This window comes from Maniola hyperantus, chromosome 17, assembly GCF_902806685.2.
Source record: "Maniola hyperantus chromosome 17, iAphHyp1.2, whole genome shotgun sequence".
NCBI classification, from domain to species: domain Eukaryota; kingdom Metazoa; phylum Arthropoda; class Insecta; order Lepidoptera; family Nymphalidae; genus Maniola; species Maniola hyperantus.
In genome coordinates this window covers 11,952,905-11,967,704 of record NC_048552.1, presented here as the reverse complement: position 1 = coordinate 11,967,704, position 14,800 = coordinate 11,952,905, and positions in this window count along the sequence as shown.

The following is a 14,800-nucleotide window of genomic DNA, read 5'->3' as shown; positions in this document are numbered from 1 at the left end:
TAGGTCACTCGGAGTCAATGCTGCGTCGTAAGCGGGGCATTGACCCGAGTTTTGCACGCCTACATTGCGGGTTTGAAAAATACTAAATCACTAAAACTACAAAATGAGGCAAATGGTTATTGGTATTGGACTGTCCCCCCGATTGTGTAAGAAAAACGTTTTCATCGTTATCGTAATCGTCAACGAATTCTGCCCTTTGATTGGTGGATTGACTGTTAACATTTTTTTACAGCCAATCAAAGGGCAGAATTTGTTGACGATTACGATAACGATGAATACGTTTTTCTTACACAATCGGGGGGTGTGTTTAGGTAGTATAACAAGGCTAAGTTTTTGCTAGCGTTGTGATTACACCCTGTATAAAAGGAACAGAGCGTTGTTTGAGGACATCGAAGTATTGTTTGCTGAGGACAATATGCTTGTTTAGGTCTGATCAATGACAGTAAACCTCATATTTTATATTACCTGTTATTTGTGCAAATATTTTATTTTGTGCCGAGGAAATAAACCTTTTCTTCCATCATCATCATCATCATCATGATCAACCCATCACCAGCTCACTACAGAGCACGGGTCTCCTCTCAGAGTGGGAAGGGTTTTGGCCATAGTCGCTACCACGCTGGCCATGTGCGGATTGGTAGACTTCACACATCTTTGAAACATTATGGAGAACTCTCAGACATGCAAGTTTCCTCACGATGTTTTCCTTCACCGTTAAAGCAAGTGATATTTAATTACATAAAACGCATATAACTCCGAAAAGTCAGAGGTGTGTGCCCGGGATCGATCCACCGACCTGCGATTAGAAGGCGGACGTCCTAACCACTAGGCTATCACGGCTTCAACCTTTTCTTCCACTTGCTCGTAATTCGCTACTTTACTGAAGGAAGGTTTTCACTACAGAGGACATGCTATCGGGTCTTTACTGGCCGCGCGTCAAGAGGACTGTAATGGAAATTGCTGGACAGTTTCATACGCCAAGAGGACTGTAATCCTACAAGTTCTACGCGTTACCACAGATTACTTAACAGTACGTTTTATTACAGAAGGATTACTTCGGAATTTCGGAAAGACGTTTAAATAAACAGTAAGTAGTGTTGACCACATCCCTAAGTGTCAAGACACAGCCTTGCTTTAAATACAAAACTACAAATATTATAAAGTTGTAGGTGTTAAAAATCTCATGGCAACTCTTTCCTTTTCTGGAATAAAAACCCTAAGTCCTTCCCCGGGATGCAACCCTGTACGAAATTTCAATAAAATCGGTTAATTTGTTGGGCCGTGAAAAGCTAACAGACAGGCACACTTTCGCATTTATAATATTAGTATGGATTAGGAAAACTGCTATATGTCTATCTCTAGATTTTATTATGGTGCGTGTATCTAGAAGACAAAACAACAAGATATTCACGGATCTACAAAAACGTTCCATCATTTTTATTGTGATATTTATTCTTATGGGGTTCAAAAAAAATATGGCATGTATATGATGGCCGAAAGTTCCCTCATAAAACCGATCGTAAAGCTGTATCGAATATCGACTACACTTCCAAAAAGACCAACGCGTATAAAACACATCTGGGCCTCGCTCCGAATGTGGCACAAAAAATATTCGCAATACCCTCCCAGATTATACAACGATTCACTATGAATTTATGGGCTTTACTTAACACGGGAAGAAAGGGTAAACGATCCTGTACGTACCCAATTGTTTAAATAAATCTTCTGAGAGATAAGGTAGGTATATAAGGTATAAGTACATTTCTAAATAATATTATAAATGCGAAAATGTGTTTGTTTGTCGGCTTGTTGGTTTGTCCTTCAACCACGTCACAACGGAGCAACTGATCGACTTTTGTATGGGTATAGTTAAAGACCTGGAGAGTGACATAGACTACTTTTTATCCCGGAAAATCAAAGAGTTCCCACGGGATTTTTAAAACCTAAATCCACGCGAACGATCTAAAGCACATTTCAGAGATCATAAATTGATTAGGTTACCTGAGAGCGTATACCTAATACCTAGGTAGGAAATAACTAAGATAACTTATGAAGCTAACCTTGATTTTTCGGGATGAAAATAGCCTATCTCCACTGGACCATGTACCGCCGCTGTACCAAATTTCGTCAAAATCTAAATATATAAAAGGAAAAGGTGACTGACTGACTAACTGACTGACTGATCTATCAACGCACAGCTCAAACTACTTGACAGATCGGACTGAAATTTGGCATGCAGATAGCCATTATGTCGTAGGCATCCGCTAAGAAAGGATTTTTGAAAATTCAACCCCTAAGGGGGTGAAATAGGGGTTTTTTTTGTTTAGTCCACGCGGACGAAGTCGCGAGCACAAGCTAGTCAGTAATAAATACTCTTAGTGAAAAGCTCATTTTAATTAATAGGTTTAATTACTTAAAACCGCTTTTCAGAGGTACCCAATTGACTAGGCAACTTGCAAGTGTATATCTAATACCTGGGTAGAAAATAATTGAGGTAATATTATGAAGCTATCCTGCAGCTCTGCACCGAGCTCACTAATTGGTTTAAGCTCATAGAAATAAATTGTGTCTATCAGGACAAGTTAACAAGCTCTTACCTAGATTTGGAATATATTTTAGAGTCAATTTTCTTATTATTTTACGTAGGTACCTACTTAAGATAATAATGAGTCTCTGAAAAATAATTTAACATTTTAATGTTTTATCTTTAAAAAATAATACTTCTTTAACAATATTCTTTTTAAAGATATAAATAGCGTGCCATTGAGCGTCACCTGTACCCGTAGTACAAGATTTTACGTCTCACCAAACCAAACCAAATTCGAGAGACGAAATACTTCCGCGTTACAGTAAAATGGACCTAAACAGCCTTGAATTAAAGTCAAATATTCAATGCCACTGATTTTAATTTCGCAATGTTTCCGCTTGGAGCGCTGGCTGTAGAAGTGTAGACAAACTTGAGCTTTAAAACAAGGCAATTAAGATCCAGTTTACTGTAACGCGGAAGTATTTCGACTCTCGAATTTGGTTTGGTTTGGAACAGTTTGTTGATCCGCCCTTTGAAAACCATGTTGAAATCCAGTGAAAATACCACCGAAGGGAGTTGGTTTCACAATTTGCATGTGCGTGGAAAAAAGATCGGTTTAACGGGTGGTCATAGTACCTACATCTAGCAGGCACCCAGGTGGTGAGGGTGAAATTGCTTTCAGTGGTGTATATTGATGTAGTGATATTATCAGGTTGATTACGATCTTATTTGATTATGCAATCACACACTCCCACTTACACACACACACCCACACACACACACACACACACACACACACACACACACACACACACACACACACACACACAAGCATACACACACTGTTGTAATTTTATTATTGTATATACCTACATTTATTCTAAATCTATTCTGTTAAAATAGTTTTAATTATAATTTTAAGTAATCTCTTTTGGCCTTCTGTTATACCTAGATTTAAATTTAAATAATAATTATGTATTTACGTTGTTGATTACTTTCAAATAAACAAAATAAAAAAAATAAAAAAAAAATAACGACGCAGCCCAGGATGGAAATATCATCATCGTCATCTCAACCGATTGCTAGCCCATTAATTATTTAACGCGACAGACAGTGAAAATCAGTGTTGGAGCGTCTGGCACCTCAGATATTTGCTATAGAGGTTTGTGTCTGAGGGGCCCGACGTCTGGCCTACCTGTTCGAGGTGTTGCACTGCCATTATGATATTGCCTACACCATGTATATTATGATACCTCGAATAAACATTATTATATTCTATTCTATTCTAGACACTTTCGCTTTTATAATATTAGTATGGACTAGTATGGATTTATCCAATCGGGCACAGAATCTGGGACAGGTAGGTATTGAGGTAGCGAGTGTCAGACCGCTGTACCAGATGTCACAAACATTAGTATGGTGTTTTAGGTAAGTACTAAACCTAGACAACTAGTAAAAGCTTTAGTGTTCAATAAAAGGCTCATTGGCCATTCTGACAACAATAAAAAATAGTTGTAAAGCATGGCCAATGACCGTGTTATATAAAACATTAAAGTTTATAGAGCCCGTTGGTTTTATGTTCACCCACATCCTGGTGACCTTTGAAACATATTTTTTTACCCAGAAGTTATTTTTTTATCTAGGAAAACCGATTACCAAGGAATCATCAATCCAAACTAATATATTAATATTTTTATATATTTTAAATAATATTCATTTTTCTTTCTTTCTTCCTCAAATCTATTCAGACATTTAGGAGTACATACCGGTGGTATAAAGAAACTCAAATACACACATATCTACATGAACCCTGAAAACATTAGTTAGGTAGGTACCTACATTCTTTTTTTGAGCAGTCGTATAAAAATACTATGGTGAAAGGAAGAATTTTATTTTATGAAGCTTTTCGTACATCGAAAAAATCGGTCAAGTGCGAGTCGGACTCATACGCGAAGGGGTCTGTACCCTCGTAAAATGTTATCTAATTATTAATTTTGCCATTTTGAAATTTTTATTGAGTGTCATTATAGCGGCAATTGAAATATTGAAATACACTCTCTGTGAACATTTCAGCTCTCTACCTATTACGGTTTATGAGATAGGTACAGCCCGATGACAGACAGACAGAAGATCGGACAGACGGACGTACACTGCAGACGGACAGAGAGCGGAGGCTTCTTCTTCTTCATCACTTTGGGCTGGTTTCCGCACATAAACGTTTCCGTCTGTTGTGCGTGAGCGAAGGCTTAGAAAAAGGGTCCTTGGGCACGGAACCCTAAAAACCGATCGAGTTACATGAAAATATAAAAGTAACTATAATAATCCTTTTTACAACTTGATTAATGCGATGGTCCTTGCCAAACCATTTTCTTTAACATTTTACTTACCATAGAGTAGATACATAAATTACAAAAAATGGCTGCCTAAAAATATTCTAAATTATCTCAGCAGACATCTTTTATTCGTAGGGCATGGACATTTATTACAATAATGTCTACATGATACCGAGCATGAATTTCGCCAAAGTCAAAGTCAAAGTCAAATGATTTATTCAAAATCTCTATACAAGTATAAAAATGAATCGCTAAATGTGTTGCTGATCGCAAATCTCGAGAACAGCTGAACCGTTTTCTCTAATTCTTTTTTTATAATATTCCTTGAAGTATACGAGGATGGTTCTTACGGAGAGAAAAATTTAAAAAAATTCCTGAAAAAGAATCGACTGTTAGGCGGTACGAAGTCCGCCGGGGCAGATAGTAGGTAATAAATTACTCTTTTCGATAGTCAGTTGTTGGATTGTGTGAGTGATAATTATTACGCAAACTTATTAGTTGAGATAGGGGCTTCCTTAGGGAACCATTCAAAGGACATAATATTATGTCATATTCAGCCTTTATGCAATGCAGTTAGGTTGAATGTGAGCACGCTTGTCTAGAAGATGCCTATTCACTCTTGATTTGAAGGTGTTAGGCCCATATTAAATTAGAGAGGAAAACTGCCTTCCGATTGTGTAAGAAAAACGTATTTCCTTATCGTAAACGTCAACAAATTCTGCCCTTTTATTGGTCGATTCCACAGATATGTCCAGAACCAGATACGCAACTAGCGTGGCCCCCTCACTCCCTCTCGATCAGATTTTCTTACTTGTGAAATGTTATTCCTTCTACACTTCACGTTGTTTGCCAAATACTCACGTACAAATACATTTTGGCAAACAAAAAAAAGTGGCCACGGTGATAAGGACAAAACATATTCATTTTGTCACGTTCTAATAAGAGCTTAAATGCATTTAGCTATCTCGCTCTAACAGTCAGTGTCACAATAGGGCTACTTCTAAATCCTTGTTCTGAGGTCGATTCGCTGTTTACATTTTTTCAGTCAATCCAAGGGTAGATTTTGTTGACGATGAAAACGTTATTCTTACACAATTGGGGGGCTGATGCTAGAAGGGCGTTCCATATTCCAGCGGTTCGAATTAGAAACGAGGAGGCAAATGGCTAATCGTACTTGTCCGTGGAATTTCGACTACGTACGGGTGCAGACCTTGGCGATGCCTTGCGGTGCGAGAGTAAGTACAATACTAAAAAAAACTCAAAAATTTTTGGGCACACTTTTCGAAATATTAGGTATATCCTGTATAATACTGATATACAATCAACAGGCAACTTTGCACTGATGTTCTAAACTTTGAAGTTTAGAATTGACCAGCGCTTTGTCACCAATGAATCTTCTAGTTTATATATAAACTAGCTTATGCTCGCGACTTCATCCGCGTGGACTACATAACTTTCAAAACTCCCTTTAACCCATTTAGGGGTGGCATTTCGATAAATCCTTTCTTAGTGGACCTCACCTGCTCTTTACAAAGAACACACCCTCCAAATTTCATCTCTTTAGGACCAGCGGTTTAGGCTGTGCGTTGATATACTTACAAGTCAGTCAGGACTTTGAATTTTATATATACAGATTAAACAAAATGGCGGTCAAGTTGTGGTCATCAAAGCTTGCGAAAAAATCCCGTAAAATCTTCATCTTTTTTATTCGCGGTAGCGCTCGGACATTTATTACATTGTTGTCAACATAATACCGATCACAAATTACGACAAAAACCCCTCGGTCGTAAAGCTGAGGCTCGTTGAAATTTGTCACCGTGCCTGACGATCCATCATGCCAAGGACAAGGATCCGAAGGCTGACTTTACACGGTGCGAGTGTCCTAAAACTAACGCTACTCTTGGACGCAAAAAGGCTGATTATTGTGCTCGGCAACGGTTTGAAAGTCTCCGTGCTTGACGATCCATCGTGCCAAGGACAAGGATGCTTAAGCTGGCTTTAAACGGTGCGAGTGTCCTAAAACTTATACTACTGTTGGACGGAAAAGGGATCATGATTGTGCTCGGCAACGCGACGGTTTGAAAGATGATTGGTTGAAAGTCTCCATGCTTGACGATCCATCATGCCAAGGACAAGGATGCTTAAGCTGGCTATACACGGCGCGAGTGTCCTAAAACTAATGCTACCGTTGGACGCAAAAAGGCTGATTATTGTGCTCGGCAACGGTTTGAAAGATGATTATCTTCGACTGTATAATATATTATGCTTTTTTTAAGAGCATACTTTTAATAGATTTTTTAAACCTATGTAAAGGCAAGTCTAAAATTGCTGGTGGAATGTGTAAGTCCAGCAGAGATCGTCTACCAGTTGATGACGATGACGATGATGGTATAGAAACAAAATGCTTTGTTTTTTCTAGTTTTATTCAAAGCTAGTTACAAAAATCAACGGACAAGATAGGTATGTAGTGTAGGTATTAGCGCTACGGGCTGAAGCCCCATTGTCAAAGGTTTCATTCATTCATTTCATTGTTTCGTTCCCTATTTGTTCCGAATTCGCTAATAAAGGCGCCCAAACAAACTCTACTGTAGATAACTGGAAACTTTTTCCTACCTTTTAAGGGTTCTGTACCTCAAAAGGAAAAACGGAACCCTTATATAACGCGGAAGTATTTCGACTCTCGAATTTGGTTTGGTTTGGTAAGACGTACAATTTTGTACTACGGGTACTGGATACATAAGTAATAAATAATCCGTAAGTGTAGCGTACAAAGTACCCACATGGCTTGAGAGATCACACCCATTACGTCTTCACGACTACTCGAGATTTAGAAACACAAATAAAAGCCTCTTTACACAAGAGATAAGTCTGGCTTTAGGAGTGAACGCATGTATCATAAAGGTCAAGAGGTATTCATTCCTCATTCGAAACTCTCATAGCCTAGTGGTTAGGACGTCCGCCTCCTAATCGGAGGTCGGGGGTTCGATCCCGGGCACGCATCTCTAACCTTCGGAGCTACGTGCGTTTTTGCTTTAACGGTGAAGGAAAACATCGTGAGGAAACCTGCATGCCTGAGAGTTCTCCATAATGTTCTCAAAGGTGTATGAAGTCCTGCACATCCGCACTTGGCCAGCCTGGTACACTATAGCCAAAACCCTTCTCACTCGGAGCCGGAGCCGGAGATGGGTTGATCACGATGATGAGATACTCATTCCTGAGGGTCGTGATCTCTTTCCATAAATTTGAGCTATGATGATGATGAGCGTTGAGCTATGTCGGTTACTCTAGTGCTCCTACGGATCTCACTCACTATTGGCTAAAATGCACAGTAACAGAAAGAATAACATAAATTCAGCCAATCACAACAATTTCGAATGTATCAATATGATACCACAATTTTCGTGATAAGGGCACTTGAGTCATACCTACCCAAATATTGAATTACCTGACAAGGCGATTGATCAAATAACACCTTTAATTTCCGCCCTTAGCAGTTCACGTCTCAGCGACGACGGAACACATCTGTAGGGGCGTTTATCTAATTTCCTTCTATCATAAAATAGATGCCTTTACTCGTACCTAGAAGGTATAACCCACGTATAACCAGATGCCAACTACGTATAATAATCACGACAATTTCCTCGCTAGTCGCTATAAAATACAGGGTGTAACCAGAACGCATTATTTTATTTGTTATCTCAGATTGAGGATTGATCTCTGATGCGCTCAAAGCGCTGGGTGACCAATCCTTAATCTGAGTATTGTTTATAGTTTAAGTAGGTATGTAAGTTAGAATATAAGTTTAGTAATGTAGGAATATGAAATGTGGGAATCAGTAATTACTTAGATACTAATTATTTTTAAGGCGCGCCAGCTCGCCATCAAACTGGCTCACCAGTTTGGCGAAAGTCAGAAAATGTAAATATCTTGTATCCTATTTAATTATAAATAAATTTAAAAAAAAAGCAAAAACTTACCGTTATTGTTACTACCTAAACGCAATCCTATACCAATAACCATTTGCCTCATTTTGTAGTTTTAGTGATTTAGTATTTTTCAAACCCGCAATGTATAGTGTGCACAACTCAGATCAATGCCCCACCTACAACGCGGCATTGAGTCCGAGTGGCCTACTCACGCCATTTTATTTGACCTCTAGCGTCAGTTAGATGTTTCATTTGCAATATATCGTAAACTTTTACAAAATTATAGGATTTTTTCATTTTCGTTTTCTCGTTTTTTTGGATTATCATAATATCAGTATTAATCATCAATAATATCTATCACCTGTCTTCGTTTTTGCCAGCATTCTGGTTACATCCTGTATCTGTGTGTTAAGTGTTTGGGTGTGTGTGCGTGATGTGTGTGTGTATGTGACATAAAAAACTTCAGTATAATGCGTTGAGAAACGACTCACCATATTTGCTCAATGTGTCAACTTTGCCACCATGCTATCACTAGGTGTACGTCTATGTAATGCTAAGTTCTCACTCGCCATTTTAACTCTACGTGTTAACTGTGATGTCAAACGTTCGATTCACGTTTATAATAGGACTAAAATCCTACTTTTGCCATGATAGTTGACACAAAAAGTTCGTACTTTTGACATCACAGTTGACACGTAGAGTTAAAATGGCGCGTGAGTTCTCATTTTGAACGGACTATACAGAAGATTAATAATTTAAACTTTTGAACACGTAAAAAATATATCAGTCAGAAAATGGCAAAACTTTTCAAGTCACTGTTTCGCTACTACGTAGTAACCCCAAGCTTTGTTTGTATTTACGCACAGGAAGTCTGGCGTAGAGGGAAAGGAAGGGAAAACTCCACTTCCGCTTCTACGTGAAAGAGGAAAACTGGATAGTTGTTACTTACACAAAAGATAATGACATTTATTTTATCTGGGACACGCCATTTTATTATTTTTCTCTTCTTTTACATATTTTTTTCAGATGCGCAAATGACTTTCAGTAACAAATTCATAGAATAGAATAGAATAGAATTTATTTTATTTAAGTAGACTTATTACAAGTTCTTATGAATCGTTAACTAGTTAAATTTACCACTGGTTCGGAATGCCGTTCCTAGCGAGAAGAACCAGCAAGAAACTCGGCGGTTCCTCTTTTCAAGTCATCCATTTACAATATTATTATACCATACTGTACAAGCATACATATTTTTGCCAAATGAAAAAACGGAACCCTTAGTACGAGATTTTATGTCTCACCGTTGATAGTATTCGAGTGTCGAAACACTTCCGCGTTATAGTAAACTGGATCTTAACTGCCTTATTTTAACGCTCAAGTGTGTCTACACATCTACAACCAGCGCTCCAAGCGGAAACGTTGTGAAATTAAAATCAGTGGCATTGAATTTTTGACTTCAAGTCAAGGCTTTTAGGTCCATTTTACTTTGACGTTATTGTGTTTCGACTCTCGAATTCTAACAACGTTGCTTGATGAGACGTAAAATCTTAAACTAAGCGTACAGTCGTGTGTCTGTTTCTCAATCAATTTGCTCCGAAGAAATCTATGGTCTTAAAATAACATGGTAAATCTGTCAATGTTTTGAGTATAGTATATTATTTTTTAACATATTCATCGTACGTAACCGTCGCCACGCAAGTTCAACTCGCATTTTTCCGGGGTTTTTATCGATTTACCTAATACTAAAGCTTATCATAAAATTAACGTTTTCAAAAAGAAGTTCAAAGTGAGTTTGTATAGTTTCCAAACGTTGCAATAATTAGTTTCTTTCATCTCTGCCAAAATGCAAAGTTTTTAATTAAGTAGGGTTTTTATGAAAGGAGCGTTACATACAAGTTTTTTCAATTTTATCACCTTTGAAAATAGTTTCATTTAGTCTCGTAATTAGCACTTTTTACTCGAAAGTTATCGGTTTTGTTTCCATGGAAAAGTTCGAATAGTTTTATTTAATGATACGGAAATCTTGTTCTGCATTAAGATAATCGTTTTTCTTTGATATAAGTAGTTCTGTGAACAATTTCACGTAAACGTAAAGTGTGGATTTGACTCGCTCTAGGAATCCAAAAATTTTTTTAAAAGAGCAACCACCGAGTTATTAGCTGGTCTTCCGATAGGAAGGAACCAGTGATAGTGCAATATAAAAAACCGGCCAAGTGCGAATCAAACTCGTACAGTGAGGGTTCCCTACTACAATCGTATTTTATCGAAATTTTGCACGATAAATCAAAAACTACTTACTAGATCTCGTTATTTTAGAAGTAAAGGGGGGAGGGGGGGGGGGCACACACATTTTACCACTTTGGAAGTGTCACTTTGAACAGTATAGCTCTTATAGTTTCAGAAAAAAGTGGCTGTGACATACGGACGGACAGACAGACAGACAGACACGCTGTCTCTGCAAAAGAGTCCGGCTACTGGCTACACGCTCTTCCCTCTGCCAACCTGGGCACTATGTTAGACCATACCACACTTTCTGTTTTGATTGGTTTCTTTGCTTACCCAGTGACTGACTGACATAATATCAAGCTAAGTCTAAATACTTAAATTTTAACTTTGCATATAGTTTATTATTAGTAGCCATGATAGCATAGTGGTTAGGACGTCCGCCTTCTAATCGGAGGTCGGGGGTTCGATCCCGGGCACGCACCTCTAACTTTTCGGATTTATGTGCGTTTTAATTAATTAAATATGACTTGCTTTAACGGTGAAGGAAAACATCGTGAAGAAACCAGCATGCCTGAGAGTTCTCCATAATGTTCTCAAAGGTGTGTGAAGTCTACCAATCCGCACATGGCCAGCGTGGTAGACTATGGCCAAAACCCTTCTCATTCTGAGAGGAGACCCGCGTGCTCTGCAGTGAGCCGGTGATGGGTTGATCATGATGATGATGATGATGATGATGATGATATAGTTTATTCTGTAAAGTAAAACCTAGTATTAAAATAGAAAAGTGTAGGTAGGTAAGATGCAATGAATGTAATGAACTGTAAAATGTAAATCTTCACTATAACAGTTTAACTTAGCTTCACCATTATTTTTTTCTCATTCTCCAAGCGGTAAAGCGAGTTAAAAATAAACGTTCTCCATAATAATATTTTATATAAAGAACGACGGCGCTCTTATATCCCCAGACTGGGTCTTATCTCGACTAGAACGGATCAACTAATCCTATTATCATAATGTCTTGACATAGTTTAAATTCTTGCATAGACTTTATTTTTACTCAGCGCTTTTTAACTCTTGCGTATTATAAATTATTGTCATTTTTCTACAATTTTTTGTTTAGTTTTATAGAAATCATTCTTATCAGTACCCTCATTATAAACTAGCTGATGCCCGCGACTTCGTCCGCGTGGATTTACGTTTTTCATAATCCCGCGGGAACTCTTTGATTTTCCGGGATAAAAAGTAGCCTATGTGTTAATCCAGGGAATAATCTATTTTCATTTCAAATTTCAGCCAAATCCGTCCAGTAGTTTTTGCGTGAATTTTATAGTCCAATGGGCAATCAGCAGTGCGCCAGGGAAATTTGTAGAGGGAAAATGAATTATTATGTAGCTGCAGACAGTACCTTTCTTCTATTTTATTATAATTTTTATGCAGATTTGCCATTTCAACGCGGATATTACAGCAATTTGTCAAATCGTTCAATATAAAACGCCCACCATAACCATAAAACACAGCCTTGTCTGATACTCGAGCGAAGTTGCGTTTATTGAAGTTCTATTGAAGTCTCCTAATAATATTTCCTTTATGAACTTTTACTGAAGCTTTATTGAAGTCTTGTCATAATATTTCCTTTATGAACTTTGACAAACTCTGATATAATTTTATTCTTGGCACATTTTCACCTTTTACAATGTTATGTTTCTATGAAAGATGAAATTTGTAATGCGTAGTGACGGCAAAACGTGTATTCACGAGAAAAAGAAAATGCATTTTTGCTATAATCCAGTCACAGAGAATTTAACCTGTGGTGAATCCAGTAAACCAAATTCAATTGAATATGTTTTTGATTTTTTTAAGCCACCCGTCTGATCGGTTGTACGAACTATGTGCCCTGTCCATTGCCCCTTCAGCTTCGCAACCCGTTGAGCTATGTCGGTTACTCTAGTTCTCCTACGGATCTCCTCATTTCTGATTTGATCACGTAGAGAAACTCCAAGCATAGCTCTCTCCATCGCCCGCTGAGTGACTCTGAGCTTTCTTATGTAGTCACCGGAGCATAACAGCAAAAATAAATGTAACGTATTCTTATTTATCTCTCCTTTACAGCTCGCACATCCGTCTTGTAATAGTGACGTTATTGCCCATTACTGTCATCCAGGAAAGAAATGCCATTTTGCGTCACCATACCTACTAAAGATAACTACAGTAAGTAATAATGCGTTATTATGATTTGTGACTCTCTCAAAGATTAAAAATTACATCGTCGTCAACCGAAATACGTCCACAGTTGGACATAGATCTTTTGTATACATTGCGGATTTGAAAAATACTAAATCACTAAGACTACAAAATGAGGCAAATGGTTATTAGTATTGGATTGTGTTAAGGTACCTAGTACAACAATAACGCCTAGTTTTTGATAGCATTCTGATTACACTCTATATTACCTACTGATACTGTACACACTTTACGACTTTTTTGTAGTAAGCGTAGGAAAAAGTTATAACATGCCTAAGTGATTTCGAGTTGTAACATTATTGCGCGTCCCCTCTAGCGAGGTGTGATTCCCTTCGCGATATACTACACTCACGGTTCATCACGCATCGACACGGCTCATTGACTACTGATATTACTCAACTATCTCTGTATTATGTACTCTAAGTAAAATAGAGTTACTCTATATTACCTACTGATACTGTACACACTTTACGACTTTTTTGTAGTAAGCGTAGGAAAAAGTTATAAAACGCCTAAGTGATTTCGAGTTGTAACATTATTGCGCGTCCCCCCTAGCGAGGTGTGATTCCCTTCGCGATATACTACACTCACGGTTCATCACGCATCGACACGGCTCATTGACTACTGATATTACTCAACTATCTCTGTATTATGTACTCTAAGTATAATAGAGTTACTCTATAATGTTACCTACTGATACTGTACACACTTTACGACTTTTTTGTAGTAAGCGTAGGAAAAAGTTATAAAACGCCTAAGTGATTTCGAGTTGTAACATTATTGCGCGTCCCCTCTAGCGAGGTGTGATTCGCTTTACGATATACAACACTCTCGGTTCATCACGCATCGACACGGCTCATTGACTACTGATATTACTCAACTATCTCTGTATTATGTACTCTAAGTAAAATAGAGTTACTCTATATTACCTACTGATACTGTACACACTTTACGACTTTTTTGTAGTAAGCGTAGGAAAAAGTTATAACATGCCTAAGTGATTTCGAGTTGTGACATTATTGCGCGTCCCCTCTAGCGAGGTGTGATTCTCTTTACGATATACAACACTCTCGGTTCATCACGCATCGACACGGCTCATTGACTACAGATACCTAGTACGGTATTACTCAACGATCTCTATACTATAATAGAGCAACTTTATAATAGAGCTAATCTATTATACTGCTAATAGAATACCTACAGACTATTGTGTAATGAACTTTTTATAGTGAGCAATGCTTAGGAGATGCTTATTCACATACATTAGCCATTACGCTAGTCACGAGAAAAATCTAAAGTGCTTAAGTGATTTTGAGTTGTAACACTATTAGTCGGCCCCTCTAGCGAGGTGTGATTTCCTTCGCACGATATACTACACTTACGGTTCATCACGCATCCATATACGACTCATTGACTACAGATCGTACAGTATTACTAGTCAGCGATCTCTACTCTATATACTACACATATTATTTACACGACTTTTTTGCAAGCGCGGGATGAAATTTTAAAAGTGCCTAGCGATTTCGACTTGTAGCACTATTAAT